Here is a 25,681-nt window from a genome sequence, read left to right as displayed (position 1 = left end):
TGGTCCTGGCAGCTGCAACTGCTTAGGGGTCTAAAAGGGATACATTTTTATTTATCTTTAGCACATTGAGAAAACTGTGATTCTATACTGCACGTTTTTTAAAATTAGCACATTTAAAGCACATTTAATAACCGAGATATCAAAGATAAGCTGAGATATTATTCCCTAAAAAATTAACTCTATTACTAAAAATGAAAAAAGCCAATTCTGTGATGAGGGAAACATAGAAACAAACAGAAACACACAGAGAGAGAGAGAGAGAGAAGGGATGAAGGGAAGAAAGAGGCTTACACAACAGGACAAGGCTTATTTCTTTTTTTTTGAACTCTAAAGTAAACTGACTCCAGCTTATTTTTCCATGGGTCTCAAAGCGTAAAAGCTGCCTTTGCGTAAGGTTCACAAGCTTTCAGCTTTCCGGGGGGGGGGGGGGGACATTGCTATGGCAGCTGCCCATAGCTCTTGCGTCAGTGCTCCAAAAGCCACACAAAATGGAGGGACCTTACATAAAATCGCGCCCTGTGAGAAGCCTGTATTGGCGCCCTCAAGTGGATCTTCTTAATTGTGCACTACATCAGGTCCGCCCACTCTCTACAAAGAAAATGTTGTCACCGCTCTAAAATGCTGCACTGCGGCAGAGCAAGGCGCCTGGCTTTCTGAAGCTTACCATGCCTTGGGAAGGAAATCGGAGGGCTCTGGGATGCTGCCAGAGCCCTCAAACAACCACCTTCCCAAAGTCGGGTAAGCAGTTCTCTACTTTGCTGGGTCCCCTGTTCTTGAGATTCCCCCCCCCTTTTTCCCCCTGTACAGGATCCTCCTCCACATTCTGCTGAGAGAGGCCTCAGATTTTGTGCCACAGCATCCTGCCCTGACAAAAGCAATAACCTACATATCCTTGTAGAAAAATAAAGATTGGAGCTGTAGTTCATAAGTGAACACCTCTCCCCTACCATTTGTTTATGTTCATGTCACACTAGCTAGCAGGTGGGTAATAAGGCTGAGGCAAAAGTTTATGCACAAGAAGGAGCCACCCACTCTCAGCAGCCAGAAGCATCATAGCCAGACACTGGAGAGACCTGTCAGGAGTAAGCATAGACCCATGGTATCAAATAGTATGGAAAACAGCCTTATTAGAAAAACTAACCAACAAATTGAAACTGAGACAGGGACAAATAGAAGAAGACGCTTTCACCCCGGTATGGTTACCTTTTATCACATACACAGTCCAACAAGAACCCACCAACAGCATACAAATCAATCTGGCTAACATGATCCAAAAACACACACACGAAAACAAGTTTCACTACAGCCAAATAAAGACAACCAACCACACCTTAGGCCACACCAAACCTCTCTCACCACCAAAGAAATACAAGCGAATAGTAAAGAGAACCCACAAAAGTGACCCTGACACAAAACCCCACCTATACACTAAGTAGAATAGAAGCATTGCCACCCCACCCCACCCCACTCACCATCCCCCCTCCACCTCTCTCCCTTCTTTTCTTCCTGTTGTAACACTAATGTCTCAATAAATGAAACTGATCTGTAGAAAATGTAACTTGAAAAAAGAGACATTGCACATACTTTTGTAAACCAAGAAAACTTTAATAAAAACATGTTTTAAAAAAAGAAGGAGCCACCCTTAATATTGGTTCTGTTGCATTAGCAGCACAGAAGGGATCTCTTTGTGGCACAAACCTGGCCAATCCTGGGCTGCCCATATGACAAGACCCCACCCCTGGCTGCACTGATGTAGCCCAAAGAAAGCAGAGCTATATGTTTGGCACCAACTTGTCTGCAGGCATTGCCTGAACTAGGCATTTGTTGTTGTTGTTGTTGTTTAGTCGTTTAGTCGTGTCCGACTCTTCGTGACCCCATGGACCAGAGCACGCCAGGCACTCCTGTCTTCCACTGCCTCCCACAGTTTGGTTAAACTCATGCTGGTAGCTTCGAGAACACTATCCAACCATCTCGTCCTCTGTCATCCCCTTCTCCTTGTGCCCTCAATCTTTCCCAACATCAGGGTCTTTTCCAGGGAGTCTTCTCTTCTCATGAGGTGGCCAAAGTATTGGAGCCTCAGCTTCACGATCTGTCCTTCCAGTGAGCACTCAGGGCTGATTTCCTTAAGAATGGATAGGTTTGATCTTCTTGCAGTCCATGGGACTCTCAAGAGTCTCCTCCAGCACCATAATTCAAAAGCATCAATTCTTCGGCGATCAGCCTTCTTTATGGTCCAGCTCTCACTTCCATAGATCACTACTGGGAAAACCATAGCTTTAACTATACGGGCCTTTATTGGCAAGGTGATGCATACAAGGCTCAATACAACTGCCTTAAGACTCCACTCTGGACGTGTGTAGGGTTTACTCCTTAGCCTTTTCTTCTCCTTAAGATATACCACAAGGCAGTGGGTCCATATTGTTCTGTCTTCTGCACAAATCCCCTCTACATGATAAACAATAGGGTTGCCATAGGTCCAGTTTTTCCGGATGGTGAAGGGCAATTTCATTTCTCATAAACCATCATTAGAAGAACCACATTTAAGCACAAATATTGCATCATACGCTTTTGTACTAGGTTCTATGCAATTATAGGTTCCACCTCTAGAGATGCAGCAGGAATATTTTAAAGTCTGAAATAGCATAGTACTATTAATACTGAGAATAGAAATAATGGACAACAAACAGCCATAAGTACCTCAGGGGGAATATGCCCTGCAATGGGAGCAGGTCCCACAGGCAATTGATATCATATATGAGATTTTCTGCTACTGGAAAAGGCATGGAGATCGACTGGCTGAAGTTAGGATCCTACATAAACATAGGTTAGAAATAAAATGGCTGCAAGTAGGGCTGCACCATGTCTGGCATCCAACATCATGATAGATTATGTCATCAGCAAAACATCGCTGTAAGCTGATATAGTATAACAGGGTGTCTGAAATAAGGATGGAAGTATGTAGAGGTGAAGTGGGTGGATTTCTGCTAACTACTATTGTTTCGAGGACCAAAACATAAAATTATTGACTTATGTTTAACGTCTTGTTAAAACTGTGATTCTGTAGTACAGATAAATTTTAAATTAGTACATTTTCTCTAAAATTCAAGCTGTAGAATTAGTACCACATATATCTAAGGAAAGATGAGAGATTATTCCCACAAATTTAATCCTATTACTAAACATGAAAAAAGCTGATTCTGTGACATGAGGGAGACACAAAAATATAGACAGATAAACACACACACACACAAAGAAATAAAGAAATACAAAGAAGGGAAAAAATAGAAATAGAAAAAGAGGAAGACTTATTTTTATTTTTCAGCTCTGAAGTAAATGACCCTGGCTTCTTGTAAACTGGGAGCAGCTTCTAAGCTAAAAATCTGCCACTGCATAAGGTTTAATTGCCAGGGCTCTGGCAACATTCCAGAGCCCTTCCCTCCTTGCAAAGCTGAGCAATAACTTACTAGGCTTTCAGCTTTCAGAAGGGGGGGGGGGCAGGGCTCTGGCAACAGTGCTCCAAAAGCCACACAAAATGGAAGGACCTTGTAATGTTTCATAAAATGGATCCCTGTGAGAAACCTATACAGGCACCCTGAAAGGTATCTTCTTAACTGAGCGCCACTTCAGCTTGGCGGCGACTTGTGCAGAGAAACTGTCAGCACAGTGCGGAAAAGGAAGGCGCCAGGCTTTGGGAAGCCTACGGTGTTTTCGGAAGGAGATGGGAAGGCTCTGGCTTCCCACTGCCTTCCCTAAATCCGGTATGAAGACCTCCACCTTCCTGGGGCCCCCTGTTCTGGTGGTATGACACCCCCCCCCCATATACAGGATCTTTGTCCACATTCAGCTGACAGGGGCCTCAGATTCTGCCCCCCTCGCATCCTGCCCTGACAAAACCAATGACACACATCTGTTTGCAGCATAATAAAGGGTGGAGTTCGTTTAGTGATGCTGCAGACACCTCCGCCCTTGCCACTCGCTTCTGTTCTTGTCGTGCTGGCTAACACATGCATAATAAGACTGAGGTAAAAGGATATGCACAACAAAGACCCACACTTAATGTTGGTTTCTGTTGCATTAGCAGCACTAAGGTGATCTGGACAGTTTTGTTTGTGTGGATGTGGTCCAATGGAAAGCAGAGCTATATGATCGGCACCACATTGGCTGAAGATTTTGCCTGAAGTAACCCTGAAGGGAAATGTACAAGGTGCCATCCAATCACTTTAGGGACCCCAGTCTGGTCTTGTGTAGGGTTTATTCCTTAACCTTTTCTTTTCCAGAAGCAGTCCCACAAGGCAGATGCCATAGGCAAAACCAAGGAAGTACAAGGGGACAGCTGCTGCCCTACATCAGCCGAACTAATTGAGCAATTACATCACAGATAGGTCAGTTCCCCGCCCCCAGCATAAACCCTAGCTACGCCCATGGCAGCGGGTAAGGGTTGATGTAGCTGCACAAACCCCCTTACATGAGAGGTTAACTTTGAATAACGTGAGATAAAGGAGTGGCTCTCATGAGGTAGCAAAACAGGAGGCCTTAAAGCCGACAGCTGAAGGGCAACTTCATTTTTCAGAAACCACCATTAGAAGAAACACAATTAAGCCCAGAGGTTCAGTCATCATCTTTTGTACCAGGCTCTATGCAATTCTGGGTTCTGGGTTCCACCACTAGAGATGCAGCTGGGATTTTTTAAGGACTGAAATAGCATAGCGCTATCAGAACTGAAAACAGAAATAATGGACAACAAACAGGCTTAAGGACCTCAGGAGGAATATGTCCTATAACGGGAGCAGGTCCTACAGGCAATGTATTATACAACATATAGGGTTTTATTCTACTTGGAAAGACATGGTGATTGAATGGCTGAAATGAGTATCCCATAGAAATATAGGTCAGAAATTAAAAGGGCTGCAAGTAGGGCTGGGCCATCATGATATAGTATGTCACCAGTGAAACATTGCTCTATGCTAAGGTTACCAGATGTCCCCGTTTCCTGGGGACAGTCTCCAGATTTACAAATCAATCCCCTGACAAAATCCATCTATTTAGTAGGAATTCATTGAAAAAAATCTGGTAACCTTACTCTATGCTGATATAACACGTTGTCAGAAAAAAAGATTAAAGTATATAGAGGTGAAGGGAGTGAACTTCTGTCAACTACTGCTGTGTAGAGGTCTAAACCAGATTATTATTGACTTACATTTAACATTTTGTTAAAACTGTGATTCTGAAGTTCCAATAATTTTTAAATTAGCACATTTTCTCTAAAATTCAAGCTGTAGAATTAATTAGTACCACAGATATCAAAGGAAAGGCGAGATGGTTCCCACAAATTTAATTCTATTACTAAACATGAAAAAAGCCAATTCTGTGACATGAGAGAAAAACAAACAAACACAAAGAAAGAAAGAAACACAAAGAATGGAAGAAAGAGGCTTAAACAAAAAAAGGAAGCCTTGTTTCTTTTCTTTCAGCTCTGAAGTAAATGACCCAGGTTTCTTTTCAAAAGAACTAGGAGCAGCTTCCAATGCAAAAAGCTGCCTTTGCATAAGGTTTAAGTGTCAGGGCTCTGGCAGCATTCCAGAGCCCTTCCCTCCTTCCCAATGCTGAACAATAACTTACTAGGCTTTCAGCTTTCAGAAGGGGGAACAGGCGGGCAGGGTTCTGGCAACAGTGCCCCAAAAGCCACACAAAATGGAAGGACCTTGTAATGTTTCATAAAATGGATCCCTGTGAGAAGCCTATATAGGCACCCTGAAGTGTATCTTCTTAACTGAGCGCCACTTCAGCTTGGCGGCGACTTGTGCAGAGAAACTGCCAGCACAGTGCGGAAAAGGAAGGCGCCAGGCTTTGGGAACCTTATCATGTTTTCGGAAGGAGATGGGAGGGCTCTGGCTTCCCACCGCCTTCCCTAAATCCGGTATGAAGACCTCCACCTTCCTGGGGCCCCCTGTTCTGGTAGTTTCACACTCCCCCCCCCCCATATACAGGATCTTTGTCCACATTCAGCTGACAGGGGCCTCAGATTCTCCCCCCCCCCCAACATCCTGTCCTGACAAAACCAATGACTCACATATGTCTGCAGCAAAATAAAGGGTGGCGTCTAGGTTCATTAGTGATGCTGCAGACACCTCTCCCCCCTTGCCACTCGCTTCTGTTCTTGTCGTGCTGGCTAACAGATGCACAATAAGACTAAGGAATATGAACAACAAAGACCCACACTTAATGTTGGTTCCTGTTGCATTAGCAGCACTAAAGGATTCTGGACAGTTCTGGTTGTGTGCTTGTGGTCCAAAGGATAGCAGAGCTATATGATTGGCACCAAATTGGCTGCAGATGTTGCCTGAAGTAGGCGTGAAGGGAAATGTACAAGGCACCATCCAATCATCTTATGGATCCCAGTCTGGTCTTGTGTAGGGTTTACTCCTTAACCTTTTCTTTTCCAGAAGCAATCCCATAAGGCAGATGCCATAGGCAAAACCAAGGCAGTGCAGGGGGACAGCTGCCCACCTATATCAATCAAATAAAAATACATATGCCGGACTAACTGAGCAATTACATCACAGATAGGTTGGTTTTGCCCCCCCCCCCCCAGCATAAATGCTAGCTATGCCCATGGCAGCAGGTAAGGATTGATGTAGCTGCACAAACCCCCTCTACACAAGAGGTTAACTGAGGTAAGGCAATGGCTCTCTTGAGGTAGCAAAACAGGAGCACTTAAAGCCGACATCTGAAGGGCAAATTCATTTCTCGGAAACCACCATTAGAAGAAACACAATTAAGCCCAGAGGTTCAATCATACCCTTTTGTTCCAGGCTTTATGCAATTCTGAGAACCACCACTACAGATGCAGCTGGTATTCTTTAAGGACTGGAATAGCATAGTGCTATTAAAACTTAGAAGAGAAATAATGAACAAACAGCATTAAGTACCTCAGGAAGAATATACCCTACAAGTGGAGCAGGTCATGTGGGCCATTATTATATCATATATGAGGTTCAGCTACTTGAACAGACATGTATATTGACCAGCTGAAATGAGCATCCTACATTAATGAAATGAAATGGTCAGAAATGAAAAGGGCTGAAACTAGGGCTGGGCTATAGCTGTTTTTCAACACTGTGATATCTTACCAGCTAAATATCATGGTATACCAAGGTAAAATGATATCTGAAATAAGGATGTAAGTAAGTAGAGGCATACCGGGTAATATACTGCAAAGTGCTGCTCCTTAAGCATCTAAAACAGACCATTTTTTACTTACCTATGTTACAACTGTTATCTTATATTAGAGATTATTTTTATATTAGCACTTTTTCTCAAATATTAAAGCTGTATATGTAATTAGAAGCATAGATATCAAAGGTAAGGTGAGAGATAGTTCCCTAAAAATTTAATTATTTTACTAAGCATTAAAAAAAGGAATACTCTGACAAAAGGAGACACAGAAACACTAATACACACAGACAAGAGGAGAAGGGAAGAAAAAGGCTTAAACACCAGGGGAAGGTTTATTTTAATTTTTTTTCAGCTCTGAAGAAAATGACCTCAGTTTATTTGTCCACAGGACTCCATGTGGCTTCCAAGCTGAAAAGCTGCCTTTGCATATGGTTTCCCAGAGCCCCTCCCTCCTTCCAAAAACTGGGCAAGCACTTACCGGGGGTGTAGCCAGGATTTATGTAAGGTGGGCAGGCTTCATGTTAGGTGGGAAAGGACCTCCATTAGTTAAGGGGGGGTTGTATTGTTTGGGGAGGGGAATTGTCCCCTACCCCTTCCCAGGACCATGACACTAAGTAAGCTTCCAGCTTTCGGATGGGGGGTGGCATTGCTCTGGCACCCCTCTGAGAGGCCTCGCGTGCCCCAAAAGCTACACAAAATGGACATGCTTTGTAATGTTTCATAAAATTGCGCCCTGTGAGAAGCCTGTTTTGCCGCCCTCAAGGGCATCTCTTTAATTGTACACTACCTAGTTAGGCATGCATTGTGCAGAGAAACTGCTGCCATGCCATGCTGTCAAATATTGCACTGTGGCAGAGCAAGGCGCCTGGCTTTCTGAAGCTTACCATGCCTTAGGAAGGAAATGGGGGGGCTCTGGGGTGCAGCCAGAGCCCTCACACAACCGCCTTCCCAAAGTCTGGTAAGCAATTATCTGCTTTGCTGGGTCCCCTGTTCTTGAAGTTTTTTGTTTTTTGCCTCCCCCCCCCCCCGTACAGGATCCTCCTCCACATTCTGAGAAGGGTCTCAGATTTTGTGCCACAGCATCCTGCCCTAATGAAACCAATGCAGTGGCGGAGCATATGTCTGTGCTGCCCAGGGTGGGCACTCTCCCGAGGGGGGGCGGGGCATGAAGGGAGCTGCACACCCCCACCAATCCCGCTTTCTTCCTCTCCCCTACACTTCCCCCTCCATTATTTACTCACCTGCCTCCTTCCTGTCCTCTCCCCTGCCTGCCAGCCTGCGAGCGTCCTGGGAGGTTTCACAGGCAGGCAGGCAGGCGGGCAGGGGAGAGCACGGGAAGGAGGCAGGCAAGTAAATAACGGAGAGGGAAGGGAAGGGAATAGGAAGGTGCCAGCACCACCTGACGGGGTTGTACAAGATGCCCGGCATGGAAGGAGCACGGCTGCAAAGATCCGCAAGGGGTTTTTTTTTGTCACACACCCCAGAGATGGGACCTGGGATGAACCCCGCCCCCACCTTCGTCCACCAGTGAACCAATTACGCACATATATTTGCAGTAGAATAAAGAGTGCGTCCACATTTCATAAGTGAAGCTGCAGACACCTCCCCTCTGCCATTTGCTTCTGTTCATGTCACGCTAGCTAGCAGATGCATAATAAGGCTGAGGCAATGGGATATGCACAAGACAGAACCACCCTTAATGTTGGTTCTGTTGTATTAGCAGCACTGAAGGGACCTCTCTGGGGCACAAGCCTGGGCAGTCCTGGGCTGCCCAGATGGCAAGCACCCCCCTTTTCCCCATTTTGGCTGAGGTGATGCAGTCCAAAGAAGGCAGAGCTATATGTTTGGCACCAGCTTGGCTGCAGGAGTTGCCCAAGGTAGCGTACAATACCTCACTCTGGACTTGTGTTGAATTTATTCCTTGGCCTTTTCTGCTCCTGAAGATATCCCACAAAGCTGCTGACATGGGTTTGGCCTAGGGGGCTGGGGCTGGGAGGGCAGCTGCTGTCCTCCTAATACAGTAAATAAAGAAAACTTTACTAATTGGCCAATCACATTGCCGATAGCTCAGTTCTGCCCCCCCAAACATATGTCATGCCTCCCTAACTTCAATCCCGGCTATACCCATGGCAGCTGTTATGGATTCTCCCATCTTCACAAGCAAATGTCAGTTAAAGTGACATAATGGGGTGGCTTCCTGAGGTAAAAAAACAGAAGGCTTTAAAATCTGAAAGCCAAAGGGCGACTTAATTTCTCAGAAACAATCATTACACGAACCACAATTAAGTGCAGAGGTTCAACCATACCTTTTTGTACATGGAAGTGTTTATGCCAGAGGTTTTCAACCTTTCTGAGACCATGGCTCCCTTGACCAACTACATTCTTTCTGCGACATCCCTTTGGGGCTCAGGGGCCCAGTTATGTCACCCCTTGCCTGCAGAGCTGGCAGCCTTTTTTTGAACATCTCCCTTGTGGAGTATTCCCTCAGCCTCTTCTCACCTCACCTCACATCTCCTTGGGAGTCCTCTGGGTAGCCACTGCTGCTGCCCCTGGTCTCTGAGCTCCCTCATCCCACCCCAAAGAGTGGTGCCTCTTCACACCTTTCCACAGGGGCCTGGGCAGAGGATGTTCCCAGCTTTAGTGGCCTGATGGAGACTGGCCAAAGGTGAATGTGAGGCAAGCACCTTACCTTGGAAGGCAACAGTGGCAGTAGCAAGCCTGCTACAACAAACAGCTGTGCAAGCCTTTGAGAGAAAGAGATGCAAGAGGGCATCAGAGGAGAGAGGGAATGAAAGAGGGAAGAGGCCAGTGTTGCCTACGGCATCACTAACCATCATTCAAGGCACCCCAGGGTGCCACAGCACACTGGTTGAAAACCACTGGTCCATGCAATTCTAGGATTGGACCACTAGAAGAGCATATGAGATTTTTTTAAAGGACTGAAATAGCATAGCACTATTAATCATGAGAACAGGAATAATGAACAAGAAACAGTGTTTACTACCTCAGGAGGAATATACCCTACAATGGGAGCAGGTCCTATGGCAACTATTATATCATTTATAAGGTTTGGCTACTTGAAAGGTATGGAGATTAACAGACTAAAATAAGCATCCTACATAAACATAGGTTAGAAAAGAAAAGGGCTGCAAGTAGGCTATGGGTGGTTTTCACAATCGTGGTATGTCACCAGGTAAACATTACAGTTTACCAAGATGACTCAGTGTCTGAAATAACGATGAAACTACGTAGAGGTGAACAAGGCATATGTCGTGCCATCTGCTACTGCTTATGGGTCTAAATTTTTACTTACCTTTAATATATTATTACAACTGTGATTCTATAGTACAGATAATTTTGACATTCATACATTTCCTCTAAAAATAAAGCTGTAGAAGTAATTAGAAGCATAGATATAAAATGAAAGGTGAGAGATTGTTCCCACAAATTTAATTGTACGGTATTACTAAACATGAAACGCCCATCATGTGACATGAAGGAGACACAACCCCCCCTCCACAAATGCATACACATAAAGAAGGGGAGAAGAGAAGAAAGAGACTTAAACAAAAGAGGAGACTTCCCCACCCCTAAGCTCTGAAGTACGTGACCCAAGTTTCTTTTAAACAGAACTAGGAGCGGCTTCCAAGCTGAAAAGCTGCCTTTGCATAATGTTTGTGTCAGGGCTCTGGCAGAATCCCAGAGCCCTTCCCTCCTTTCCAAAGTTGGTCAAGTGCTTACATAACTTCCGGTATAAGGAATGGGGTGCAGGGCTCTGGTAATCTCAGAGCCCTTGCACAGTATTCCAAAAGCCACACAAAATGGACGGACTTTGTAACGTTACATAAAATGGCTCCCTGTGAGAAGCCTGTATGGTGCCCTCAAGTGGATCTTCTTAATTGTGCACTACTTCAGCTAGGCACGCCCTGTGCAGAGAAACTGCCGTCACCGCTCTCAAATACCGCACTGCGGCAGAGCAAAGTGCCTCGCTTGGGGAAGCTTACTATGCCTTGGGAAGGAAATGGGAGGGCTCTTGGATCCTCCACGTTCAGCTCAGAGGGGCCTCAGATTTCTCCCTCCAGATTTCTCCCTCCAGCATCTGCCCTGGCAAAACCATTGAGTCACATATCCTTGCAGCAGAATAAATAGTGGAGCCATGGTTCATAAATGAAGCTGCATACACCTCACCCCTGCCACTTGCTTCTGTTCTTGTCACATTAGGTAGTGAATCAGAGTAAGGCTGAGGCAAAATGATTTTAGTTAATATTTTAGTTGCAGTTCATTCATTTTCAGCTTTGTATTCTTGTTATAACAAAGTGTGTTGAGACATTCCATTTTTGTGTCCTTAACCTAGGATTAAGGTGCCATTTAGCCCCTACCTTTAATATCTCCATTTATAACACTGTGCCTAAGGGACCCCACTCTGGACTTCTGCAGGTTTTACTTCTTTGCTTCTCTTCTCCAGAAGCAATCCCACAATGCAGTGGGCATGGATGTAGCCAAAGGGGGCAGAGGAACAGTGTCCCCCCAATCAAGCAAATAGAAACGGATACTTAACCAATGGACCAACCACGTCACAGAATGCTCAGTGCTGCCCCCACCCCATAAATCCAGCTCCACTAACATAAATCCTGGCTATGCCCATAGCAAGAGGTGGTGGTGATGGTTTTATACACCACCCATCTGGCTGGGTTTCCCCAGCCACTCTGGACAGCTTACAACATATCTAAAATCATAATAAAAACATCCTTAAAAACTTCAAATGTTGCCTTCAAATATCTTCCAAAAGTCAGATACTGTAGTTGTTTATTTCCTTGACATCTGAAGGGAGGGTGTTCCACAGGGAGGGTGCCACTACTGAAAAAGCCCTCTGCCTGGTTCCCTGTAACTTCACTTCTCACAGTGAAGGAACCAGCATAAGACCCTTGAAGGAGGGCTTTAATGTCCAGATTGAGCGATGGGGATGAAGATGCTTCTTCAGGTACAATGGGCCGAGGCCATTTAGGGCTTCATAGGTCAGCACCAACACTTTGAATTGTGCTCAGAAACGTACTGAAAGCCAGTGAAGATCGTTTAGGACCAGTGTTATATGGTCCTGACGGCCACTCCCAGTCACCAGTCTAGCTGCCACATTCTGGATTAATTGCAGTTTCTGAGTCACCTTCAAAGGTAGAGCGCATTGCAGTAGTCCAGGCAGGAGATAATCAGGGCATGCACCACTCTGGCGAGACAGTCTGTGGACAAGTAGGGTCTCAGCCTGCGTACCAGATGGAGCTGGTAGACAGCTGCCCTGGACACAGAATTGACCTTCGCCTCTATGGACAGCTGTGATTCCAAAATGACTCCCAGACTGCACACCTAGTCTTTCAGGGGCATAGTTACCCTGTTCAAGACTAGGGAGTCCCCCACCCCCACCCACCCCCTGTCCCCCAAAAACTACTTCTGTCTTGTCAGGATTCAACCTCAATCTGTTAGCTGCCATCCATCCTCCAATTGCCTTCAGGCACTCACACAGGACCTTCACTGCCCTCTATGTGAGGGGCATGTTGGTTAAAGTGAGATAAAGAAATGCCCTCCTGAGGCAACAAAGCAGAAGCCCTTGCAATCTGAAAGGTAAAGGGTAGCTGCATTTATCCAAAACCATCATTAGAAGAACCACAATAAAGTTCAGAGGTTAAATTCTACCTTTTTGTACAAGTCTCTAGGCAATTATAAGGTTCTACCACAAGAGGTGCATTTGGGATTTTTTAAGGTCTGAAACACATAACAGTATGTAAAAAAGAGAGCGGAAATAATGGACTCGAAACAGCGTTAAGTACGGTAGGGCAGGAGGAATATACCCTACAAGAAAAACAGGTCCTACTACAGGCAATGTATTATATAATATATCAGGTTCTGTGACTTGAAAAGGCATGAAGATTGACCGGCTGAAATTAGCATCCTACATAAACAGAGGTTAGAAATGAAAAGGGCTGAAACGAGGGCTGGGCTTTGTCTGGTTTTCAACATCGTGATATGTCTGCAGCTAAACATCGTGGTACACCGAGAGAACACGATGTCTGAAATAAGGACGGAACTGTGTAGAGGCGAACGGAGTTATGCACTGTCAACTGCTTCTGCTGAGTCTAAAACGAACTTACCTTTAACGTATTGTTTCAAGTGTGATTCTACAGTACAGATAATTTTTAAATTAGCACATTTTATGTAGAACTAATTTGTAGCATAGATATCAGAGTTAAGGTGAGAGATTGTTCCCTAAAAATTTCATTTTATTACTAAACATGAGAAAAGACAGTTATGTAGCAAGAAGCGTGCACAGAAGCACACAGAGACAAACAAACACACATGGAAAGGGGAAAACGGAAGAGAGAGGTTTAAACAACAGGGTTTCATTTATTTGTATTTTTAAAAATTCAGAAGTAAATGACCCCAGTATATATTGTTTCACGGGACTCAGAGCGCCTTAAAAGCTGAAAAAGCTGCCCTTGCAAAAGGTTTCCAAGTCAGGGCTCTGGAAGCAACCCCTCCCTCCTTTCCAAAGTTGGCCAAGCACTTACTAGGCTTCCAGCTTTCAGAAGGGGGGGAGGGGCAAGGCTCCAGCACCATCCCATAACCCTCGCACCGTGCTCCAAAAGCCACACAAAATGGACGTCTTTATAATGTTTCATAAAATGGCGCCCTACGACTAAATGACTAAACAACAACAACAAATGAGAAGCCTTATTGGCGCCCTCAAGTGGATCTTCTTAATTGTGCACCACTTCAGCTAGGTACGCCCTGTGCAGTTCTCTGACGTCACAGGCACTGCTCTCAATCCGGCACTGAGGCAGAGCCAGGCGCCTGGCTCTGCGAAGGATGCTCCTGGGCTCTAGCAGGGTCTAGAGCCCTTCTGTCCTTCACAAAGCTGTGCAAGCACTTAACATGCATTGGGAAGGTGATGGTAGGGCTCTGCTGGTTTCTTGTTTTACACATTTTCCCTCCCATATGCAGGATCCTCTTTCACATTCAGCTGAAATGGTTCATAAGTGAAGCTGCATACACCTTCCCTCTGCCACTTGCTTTTGTTCTTGTCATACTACCTAGTAGAGGCATAATAAGACTGAGGCAAAAGGATATGCACAAGAAAGAACCACCCTTAATGTTGGTTCTGCGGCATTAGCAGCACTGAAATGACCACTCTGGGGCACAAACCAAGGCTGGACAGTCCTGGATTTCCCAGAGGATAAGACTCCCTCTTGGTCCTGCTGATGTGGTTGAAAGGAACCCAGAGCTATATATTTGGCAACAGCTTGGCTGCAAAAGTTTCCCAAAGGAGGCGTGCAAAGTGCCATCCAACCACCTTAAGGACTCTGCTCCAGACTTGTGTAGGGTTTACTCCTTGGCCTTTTATTCTCCTTAAGATAACCCACAAGACATAGGGCATGGGCAGAGCCAAGTTGGTGGGGGGGGGCTGGAGGGCAGCTGCTCCCCCCAGAATCAAGACTAATTTACCAATCGCATCCCAGAAAGCTTGGTTTTGTCCCCCTAACATCAGTCCTGCCCCTGCATATGAATCCTGCCCGTGCCCATGGCAGTGGGTACGGATTGTGGTGTCTTCACAGCCCCTGTCTACATAAGTAACAGTTGTTGGTTAAAGTGAGACTAGGAAATGGCTCTCTTGAGGTTACAAAAAAAAAACACCCTTAAAAACGCACAGCAAGGGCAACTACATTTCTCATAAACCATGATTAGAAGAACCCTATTAAGTGCAGAGGTTCAACCATATTTTTGTACAAACAATTAGCTATGCAATTCTCTGGTTCCACCACTAGAGGCAAATTCAGGATTTTTTTAGGTCTGAAAAAGCATAGCACTATGTAAAAATGAAAATAACAGGAAAGGACTGGACAGAATGTTAAGTACCCCAGGAATAATATACCCTATAAGAAAAGTAGGTCCTACAAGCAATGTATTATTTCATATATGAGGTTCTGCTTCTTGAAAAGGCATGGAGATTGACCAGCTGAAATCAGCACCCTACACAAACATAGCTCAGAAATGAAAAGGCTGCAACTAGGCATGGGCTATGTCTGCTTTTCAGCATCGTTATGTCAGCAGCTAAACATTGTGTTATACCAAGACAACACAATGTCTTAAATAAGAATGGAAGTAAGTAGCGGCAAATAAAGTAATATCCTGCCTACTACTACTTCTTGGGCATCTGAAATAGATTCTTTTTGACATACATTTAACATTTTGTTACAACTCTGTATTGTAGAGATGATTTTATATTAGCACATTTTCTCTAAGATTAAAGTTGTGGAAGTGATTGATAGGATGGTAGCATAGATATCAAAAGTAAGGTGAGAGATTGTTGCCTAAAATTTTAATTTTGTTATTAAAGATGAAAAAATAAATTTATGTGACATGAGAGAGACAGAGAAACACACACACAAATACACAGACACAGACACACACATACAAAGAAGAGGAGAAGGGAGGAATGATATTCAAACTGCAGGGCAAGGTTTCTTTCTTTCTTTTCAACTCTGAAGTAATGACCTCCACTTATTTTACCAAGGGACTAGGAGAGGCTTCCAAGCCAAAGAGCTGTGCTTGCATAAGGTTTATTTTTGGAAGGCGGTGTCAGGGCTTTGGCAGCCCCTCCCTCCTTCCAAAAGCTGAGCAAGCACTTACTAAGCTTCCAGCTTTCCGGAGCGGGAACAGAGGGGGAGCAAGGCTCGGAGGGGGAGCAGGGCTCTAGCACAGAGCCCTGCGCCCCTCTCCAAAAGCGCACACCCTGGGCAGAGGAGCTTCAGGCAGCACTGTCAAGCCATTACCGCCACTGGAGCTGAGCAAAGCCCCTGGCTCTTGGAAGGATGCTCCCAGGCTCTGGCAGGGTCCTAGAGCCCTTATTCCCTTTCCAAATCTGGACAAGCATTGAGAAGGCAATGGGAAAGCTCTGGGGTGCTGCCAGAGCCCTCCTACAGCCATCCCAAAGTCAGGTGAGCAGTCCTCCACTTACTGGGACCACTGGTTCTGGAGGTTTCTGGTTTTATTCATTTTTTCCCATATGCAGAATCCTCCACATTCAGGAGAAGGGCCTCCAATTTTGCCCCCCAGTGTCCTGCCCTGATGAAACCAACGATGCACATATCCTTGCAGCAAAATAAAGAATGGAGTGATGGTTCAAAGCTGACACTGCATATCAGCTCCCCCTTAACATTTGCTTCTGTTCTTGTCACACTAGCTAGCAGATTTGTGATAATGCTGAGGCAAAGTGATATGCACAAGAAAGACCCACCCTTAATGTTGATTCTGCTGCATTAGCAGCACTGAAGGGACCTCTCTGGGGAACAAGCCTGGACAGATTGTGTGGATTTCCATACAAAAAGACACACATGCCACACCAATGGGATCCAAAGGAAAGGAGATGTTCAGTTCACATCAATTTGGCTGCGGGAGTTGCCCAAAGGAGACTTTTAAGGTGCCATCCAACCGATTTAGGGATTCCACTCCAGAATTGTGCAGGGCTTATTCCTTAGCCTTTTCATCTCCAGAACATATCCCACAAGGAAAAGGATACATTTTGTTCCATCTTCCCAAAAAACCCTCTACATGACAGGAGAGACAGTTGTCAGTTCAAGTGAGATAACGAGATGGCTCTCCTGAGGTAACAAAACAAAAGCACTTAAAAACTGGCAGCTGAAGGGCAACCTCATTTCTCATAAGCCTTCATCAGAAGAACCACTATTAAGTGCAAAAATTCAAGCACTCCTTTTTGTACAAGGAAGTCTCTGCAATTCTGTGGTTCCACCACTAGAGGTGCAGTCTGGAATTTTTAAGGACTCAAATAGCATAGCACTATGCAAAGATGAGAACAGTAATAGACAAGAAAAAGCATTAGGTACCTCAGGGAGAATATACCCTACAAGAAAAGCAGCTCCTACAGGCAATGTATGAGATCATATATGAGGTTCTGCTACTTGAAAAGACATGGAGAATGGAAATGGGCATCCTACAAAAACATATGTCAGAAATGAAAAGGACTGAAACTAGGGCTGGGCTCTGTCTGGTTTTCAACATCGTGATATGTCGGCAGCTAAACATCGCAGTGTACCGAGATAACACGATGTCTGAAATAAGGACGGAACTGTGTAGAGGCGAATGAGGTTATGTCCTGCCAACTGCTACTGCTAAGGGGTCTGAAATGAACACATTTTTATTTTTAACATATTTTTACAACTGTGATTCTATAGTACAGATAATTTTTAAATTAGCACATTTTCTCTAAATCAAAAGCTGTATTAATTAAAAGCTAATTAGTAATATAGATATCAAATGTAAGGTGAGAGATTGTTCCCTAAAAAATTAATTCTATTACTAAACATGAAAAATGTCAATTCTTTGATATGAAGGAGACACAGAAACACACAGAAACACACACATAAAGAAGGGGAAAGGGAAGAAAGATACTTAAAGAACAGGACAAGGTTTATTTTTATCAATTCTGAAGTAAATGAGCCCAGTTGATTTTTCCATGGACTTGGAGCGGCTGAAAGGGTTCCGGCTTTCGGAAGTGGGGACAGGGCTCTGACCATCCCAGAGCCTTCACGCCGTGCTCCAAAAGCCACACAAAATGGATGGAGATTGCAATCTTTCATAAAATGGTGCCCGCAAGAAGCCTGTATTGGCGCCCTCAAGTGGATCTTCTTAATTGTGCACTACGTCAGCTCAGCAGCGCCCTGTGTGGAGAAATTGCTGTCACCACTGTCAATCCGGAACTGCCGCTGCAGCTGAGCTAGGCACCTGGCTCTGGGTAGGACACTCCCAGGTTCTGGTAAAGTCCTAGAGCCCTTCTACCCTTTTCAAAGCTGGGCAAGTGCTTACCAGGCTTTAGGAAAGAGATGGGAGGACTATGGGATGCTCCCAGAACCCTAGTGTTGCCTTCCCAAAGCCAGGTAAGCAGTCCTCCACCTTACCGGGGTGCAGGTTTTGGAGGTTTCTGATTTTATTCCTTCCCCTAAATCCTCCTCCACATTCAGCTGAGAGGGGCCTCCGATTTTGCCCCCCTGCATCCTGCCCTGACATAACCAATGATGTACATTTCTTTGTTTATGAGTGAAGCTGTATATATCTCCCCCCACTGCCACCTGCTTCTGTTCTTATCACACTAGCTAGCAGATGCATAATAAAGCTGAGACAAAGGGATATATACAAGAAAGACCCACCCTTAATGTTGGTTCTGCTGCATTAGCAGCAGCAAAGTGACCTCTCTGGGGCACAAGCAAGGGCAATGTGTATGGCAGACCAAAGCTCCCCAGACAACAAGATTCTCCCACTAGGCAGCACTGATTTGGTCAAAAGTAAAGCAGAGGTGCATGGTTGACATCAGCTTGGCTGCAGGAGATGCCCCAAGGAGGCATTCAAGGTGCCATCCAACTGCCTAAGTGGCTCCACTCTGGACGTCTGTAGGGTTTGCTCCTTAGCCCTTTCTCCTGAAGATATCCCATAAGTCTTCATAAACTTATTTACTATATAAGCGACAGTTTTCAATTAAAGTGAGATAAGGGGATGGATCTTTTTGCGGTAATGAAACAGATGCCTTTAAAAACCCGCAGCAGAAGGACAATTTAATTTCTCAGAAACCATCATTAGAAGAACCAGAATTAAGCGCAGAGGTTCAATCATATCTTTTTGTACAAGGAAGTATCTATGCAATTCTGGGGACCCACCACTAGAGGTCATTCGGATTTTTATAGGACTGAAGTTGCATAGCAACATGTAAAAATGTAAACAGGAATAATGGACAGGAAACAGAGTTAAGTACCTCAGGAGAAATATACCCTATAAGAAAAGCAGGTTAGAAATGAAAAGGGCTTCAAGTAGCCTTTCATTCATTGGTAGAAGTGCAGTATTTAAATGAAGGAATTGATTGATTGATTGATTGATTGATTGATTGACTGATTGATTGATGAATGAGTGAACACTTCCAATGTTTGACGATGAACTGTCACCTGATTTTAATAATGCAGAAGCATAATGCTGATATGTGCCACCTGGCGACTCTTCCTCCTCCCTCCCCACCTCTGCCATCAGCTATGGAAGATACCCCAAAAATTCTGAGAACTGTAACCTCAGGAAATGGTGCCTTTCTTTTTCTTTCCTCTCCATCCCTTTGTCCCCATCCTTCCACAGGGCCTGCAAGATGGAGCTGTTCCGCCTGGCCTTCGGTCCTGGCCCAGTTTGACCCCCCTCTATGGGACCCTTTTTTTGGCTCATGTGGGACCAACATGGATAGCTGGCCCTGATGAATACTTGAGGTTCCCGATCCGTATGGTTGTAATTCGTGGGCGGTCATTTAATTTCACCCTGATTCTAATTTTTAAGCTGTATTTTAATCAATTGTTTGATTGTGTTTTAATGTATTTGATATTTGATGTTAGCTGCCCTGAGCCCGGTCTTGGCTGGGGAGGGCGGGGTATAAATAAAAATTTCCTTCCTTCCTTCCTTCCTTCCTTCCTTCCTTCCTTCCTTCCTTCCTTCCTTCTATGTACTGTGTCCTTTAAGAGTGCAAGTACCAAATGCAGGCAAGGGATGTGTTACTACTGAATCTTTGTATGGTGCTCTGAGACCCATTTTGGCTGAGGGGTTTAAATAAATAAATAAAGTGGGGCTTCTTTCAGAGTGGTCACACATAAGACTGCACATGTTGAATTATATAGAAGCTCAGGAAGTTTTACCCAATGCAACAGAAGACAGAATCAAGGATTTAAGATGACCTTAACAGATTGGAGAACTGGTCCCAAACTAACAATATGAATTTCAACTGCAAAAAAATTAAGGTTCTACATTTAGGCAGGATGAACCAGATGCATAAATATAATCTGAGGGACACCTGGCTTGCCGGTAATACATGCAGAAAGGACCCTGGGGTCTTAGAAGACCACAGCTTCACATGAGTCAACAGTGTGAAGCAGCAGCAAAACAAACAAACAAACAAACAAACAAACAACCCTAATGCTATCGTAGGCTCAACACAAGCATAGTGTCCCGTTCAAGAGAAATAATAGCTCCACTTTATTCTGCAATGGTGAAACTCCACCTGGAATACTGTTTCCAGTTCTGGATACCACAATTTAACAAGGATATTGGTAAGCTGGAATGTGTGCTTAGGAGGGTGACCAGGATGATCAAGGGTCTGGAAACCAAGTCTTATGAGAACAGTTGAGGGAGCTGGGTATGTTTAGCCTGGAAAACAGACTGAGAGGAGATATGATAGCCATCTTCAAATATTTCAAAGGATGTCCCATGGATTATGGAGCAAACTTCCCCCTGCCCCTGTTCCGGAGGGTAGGACCCAGACAAAATAATTCAAGTTACAAGAAAAGAGATTCCAACAAAACATCATGAATAACTTTCTGGTTGAAATAACTGTTTGACAGTAGAATGAACTGCCTTGGGAAATGGTGAACTCTCCTTCCTTGGAGGTTTTTAAGCAGAGGTTGGTTGGCCATTTGTCATGTAGGTTTTAGCTGATATTCCTGAATTGCAGGGGGTTGGACTAGATGATCGTTGAGGTCTCTTCCAACTCCCCAATTCTATCATTCTCTGAAACAGGCTAGTTTAGCATTTGAACAGCTCTTCCTGCACTTGCTAGGCTGGGCTTAGTGCCGGAACAGGAAAAAGGAAACCAAGGATGGAAGAGTAGCTTGTGCAAGCCAGCCAGCCGGTTACAAGGATTCCAGAAGATCCAAGAGCAAGTGAAGCAGGAGCTTAGCTTCATGGGCAATGGACACCCACAGGAATAAGCTTAAGGAGGGCCCTGATGGTGGCAACAGCAGCTCTGAGACTGCACAAAGCACATAAGCCAAGCAGAGTTAGGTGGTGCAGATGCTCATTTCTTGCCTGTGTCCAGAGCTGGTAGTCAACATATTTGGGCACCTGAACAAGGGCAGGGTGGTGTATCTGTGCCAGGCCTGGTAAGATGCTGCCTATCTCCACATTATGTAGTAGGGTGTGGAGGTCAAGCTGGTCCTGAATCACTCCTTTACTGAGAATTGGTACTGGTCTGCCTGGAAGCACTCGGTGTCTGGCAGTTTGGGGTCATGGAGATCCTCAACGTCAATGACTATTTTGGTCTCACTGGATGAGCTGAGATATATTTTGGGGGCAGACTTGCTCTCCCTGTGGGTGTTGGGCCTTCACTGACAGGAATTTCCTGGGCAGGAATTTCAAATACCTCAAAAGCCTGGAAGTTCTGGAGCAGATATAAAAAGGTCACTGATACCAGCCTCCTGCTCATTGTCAATGACTTGGGGCATCTCAAGAGACTCATACCAACTGATGCAGCCTGGTCACTGACCCCAGAGTCCAGTATCTGGCCCAGGAGCTCTCCTGCCTATGCCACCTTGGCCTTTGTTGCTGTCAAATCACAGATGAGGCTGTCTCTGTCATGCCTGAGCAGGCTGAGGCCTCTCAACTTGAAATTATGTGACTTCATCACCAATGAGAGCATCAGGCACCTGACAATGGCTGCCTGGAGCTGAAGCAACTCAGTCTGATGACTTGCCATAGGCTCAGCAATTACAGTGACCACTATCTGTCCCAGAATCTCCCCTGCCTGCACCCCTTGACCTCAGATAATAATGTGTCAGATAATAATGGTCAAGACACTGCTTTCTCAGTCACACCTGAGGAGGCTGAGGACCCTTGACCTGATCTGCTTCAACATCAGTGACAAGGGCATTGGAGCGGCATCACCTGCAATAGACGGCTGGAGCTGAAGAAACATCAACTGGCAAGCTTTGAGTGGCTCATTGATTTTGGCATCCACTGCTTGGTCCAGAGGCTCCAGGAGCTGCCAAAACACCACAAACAAGGTGCTGCTGTCCCTGTCATGCCTGAGAAGGCTGAAGACCCTCCTGGATGAGGGCATAACAGTCAATGATTGCATTACAGTACATAACTGCAACTTACATGCATTTAACTCACGCAATTTCAACCATACGTGGTTGAAGGCTGTCTGGTTGAAATTCTGCTAGTTACATGCAAGCAAGGAATAGAGTGTAAAAGCTTTATCTACTGCATTGGGTTGCCAAGTGCAAAAAGAGCTTTTAATCTCTCTATGCTGTTTGGGGGTCAAGTCCCCCTCAGAACACTGGTTCCAGAAGGCTAGGAGTGCTTGTGTAGGGATGGTTTGAATATACACCTTTTTGCATATATGTCATCCCTGGAATGCAATCCCTGCATAAGATGCAATCATACTGTACAGTACTTGTTTTTGTTTTCTGTTTTTTCCAATAAATTTTTATTATTTTCCTTACACACTTTTTCAGACAATACATTGATCAACATATAAACCTTTTTGCTCTGCCGAGCTAACGACTTCCCTCCTTCCCTCCAGCTGGTATCCCTTATCAAATCCAATCGCACATTCTGACTCTTTACAGCTTATCAACAATGTAGGAGTTACTTCAGTCCTGCTAGTGTCTTTAAATTTTTACAGTTATCATTTAAGTATACTGTCAGGGAACTGCCATCGGAGCCAAGAGTGGAGGTAAGACTCCCCAACGAGGCAGGAGAAGGGACCAGCAGGGAGAGAGAGAACACTTCCTTTGGGGAAGGAAATCGGCGTGACACCAGGAAGAAAGGGGAGCAGGGAAGGACTTCAGAGAGATGGTTCCAAGACTCTTCCACAGAGACCAGCGGGGAGAGCCCAGGACCTCCGCTGGCCACACCCACTCTGCGCAGAAGACTTCCGCGCAGGGAGGCTAGGCGGAGACTTGGCGTCAAAGAGCTTTTATGTTGGAAGAAGTTCAGGAAACGCCCACTGACGGATTCTGCCAGTGACTGAGACAGCCACGGAGAAAGGCCTGTCCAGCCAGGGAAAGGTTTAGCCAGACAACGTTGCCTAGAGCAGCAGCCCCCTTACGCACGAGCAACCCCAATTCCCTTTACATATACAATAAATTTACTCCAGTCTTTCTGGAATTTCTGATTGTCCTGGTCTCGAATCCTGCAAGTCAGTTTGGCCAACTCAGCAAAATCCATCATCTTTGCCTGCCACTCCGCAATAGTAGGAATTTATTGTGATTTCCATTTTTGGGCCAAGAAAGTCCTCGCTGCCGCTGTGGCATACATGAATAGACTTTGATCTAACTTCATAATCTTGTTTCCCTTCAAGCCAAGCAAAAAAGCTTCCAGCTTTTTGGGGAAGGTATATCTAAAAATTTTCTTTAATTTGTTGTAGATCAACTCCCAAAATGTCTTTACTTTATCACAAGTCCACCACATGTGATAGAATTCTCCATCTCCATCTTTACATTTCCAACATTTTTTATCCCTCATCCTGTACATTTTTGCTAACTTTACCGGTGTCAAATGCCATCTATATATCATCTTCATTAAATTTTATTTCAGAGCCGTACAAGTTGTAAATTTAATACTTTCATTCCATAATTTTATCCATGGATCCAATTCAATGTTGTACCCAAAATCTAAAGCCCATTTTATCATAGCTTCTTTCACTTTCTCATCTTTCTAAACCATTCTAACAACAGATTGTACATTTTGGATTGTGTTTTACCTCTGCCTTCCAACAATTCTACAGTGGTACCTCTGATTACATACTTAATTCGTTCTGGAGGTCCGTTCTTAACCTGAAACTGTTCTTAACCTGAAGCACCACTTTAGCTAATGGGGCCTCCTGCTGCTGCCATGCTGCCAGAGCACAATTTCTGTTCTCATCCTGAAGCAAAGTTCTTAACCCAAGGTACTATTTCTGGGTTAGCGGAGTCTGTAACCTGAAGTGTATGTAACCTAAAGCGTATGTAACCCGAGGTACCACTGTATTTGAAATCTTGATTTTTTTTATCTTCAAACCCAGCTTTCCTCTTGTCTTCTTTAAGTATATCATTTGCCTGGTGGTATTGCAACCAACCTGTAAACAAACCTTCAGTTTGTTCATATGGTTTAAGCTTTAACCCTTGTTCTGTTCATCTGGTAATTTCCTCATAGGTGGCTCGCCTTCCCTCCATATTTACTTTTTTAACCGTCACTACCCCTATCAGTGATATCCACCATGGTGTCTTTCTTTCCAATAAGTTTTTTAAAAAAATTTATATTTATTGAGGTTTTAACAATAAACTCAACGATAACAATAACAATAACAACAAAAACCACTACACACTACACAAATACAAAAAAGAAAAAATACGAAACAAGAAAGAAAGATGAACAATAAAACACATAAAAGAAAAAAAACAGCACATAAAATTAAACTTTCCAAAATGTCCTTTCATTAACTTGTTCCTTTGACTTCCTCTCGCCTCCCTTTTTGCATTCTATTTTAATTTGTTATTTTAGCAAATCCTTCTGATTTAACATTACCTGCTTTTTCATAATAATATATTACACATAATCTTAAAAACAGCTTTTGCAAAAGTCAAATTGTTTAATACCAGTCTCTTTCTAAACTTCTTTAATTTTGCCGTATTTCTGTAAATAGTCTTTAAATTTCTTCCAATCTTCTTCCACCTTCTCTTCTCCCTGGTCTCGAATTCTGCTGGTCATTTCTGCCATTTCCATGTAGTCGATCATCTTCATCTGCCAATCTTCCCGGGTGGGTAAATCTTGTGTCTTCCAATGTTTTGCAATAAGTATTCTTGCTGCTGTCGTAGCATACATAAAGAAAGTTCTATCCTTCTTTGGCACCAATTGGCCGACCATGCCCAAGAGAAAGGCCTCTGGTTTTTTCAGAAAGGTATACTTAAATACCCTTTTAATTTCATTATAGATCATTTCCCAAAAGGCCTTGATCTTTGGGCATGTCCACCAAAGGTGAAAGAATGTACCTTCAGCCTCTTTACATTTCCAACATTTATTATCAGACAAGTGGTAAATTTTTGCTAGCTTGACTGGTGTCATGTACCATCTGTAAACCATTTTCATAATGTTCTCTCTTAAGGCATTGCATGCCGTAAATTTAATACCAGTGGTCCATAACTGTTCCCAGTCAGCTGCCATAATATTATGTCCAACATCCTGCGCCCACTTAATCATAGCTGATTTCACCGTCTCATCTTGAGTATTCCATTTCAACAGCAAGTTATACATTTTTGACAAATTTTTACTTTTGGAATCTAATAGCTGTGTTTCCAATTTTGATTTTTCCATCTGAAAACCAATTTTTTTATCCAAATTATAAACCTCCATTATTTGATAATAATGGAGCCAATAACGCACCTTGCTCTTTAACTTTTCAAAACTCTGTAATTTCAACTTATCTCCTTCCTGTTCTAAAATTTCCCAATACTTCGGCCAATTGGCCTCCATATTGAGTTTTTTCAAAGCTTTTGCTTCCATTGGAGACAGCCACCTTGGGGTTTTGTTTTCCAGTAAGTCCTTATATCTTATCCAGACATTGAAGAGGGATTTTCTAACAATATGATTCTTGAATGCTCTGTGTACTTTGACCTTATCATACCACAAATATGCATGCCATCCGAATGCATTATTAAAACCT

General features: G+C 44.1%; 1 long non-coding RNA gene across 1 annotated transcript; it reads left to right on the top strand.

Annotated features, from left to right (window-relative positions):
• Positions 1-580: 580 nt before the first annotated feature.
• On the top strand, positions 581-19,669 carry LOC128406766 (uncharacterized). The gene is made up of 3 exons (XR_008328616.1): positions 581-738; positions 4,278-4,382; positions 19,354-19,669. It is a non-coding gene; the product is annotated as an uncharacterized LOC128406766 (long non-coding RNA).
• Positions 19,670-25,681: the final 6,012 nt, after the last annotated feature.

This window comes from Podarcis raffonei, chromosome Z (genome assembly GCF_027172205.1).
Source record: "Podarcis raffonei isolate rPodRaf1 chromosome Z, rPodRaf1.pri, whole genome shotgun sequence".
Lineage (NCBI taxonomy): Eukaryota > Metazoa > Chordata > Lepidosauria > Squamata > Lacertidae > Podarcis > Podarcis raffonei.
Note: the sequence above shows the minus strand (reverse complement) of the source record. Positions and strands in the feature narration are given on the sequence as shown.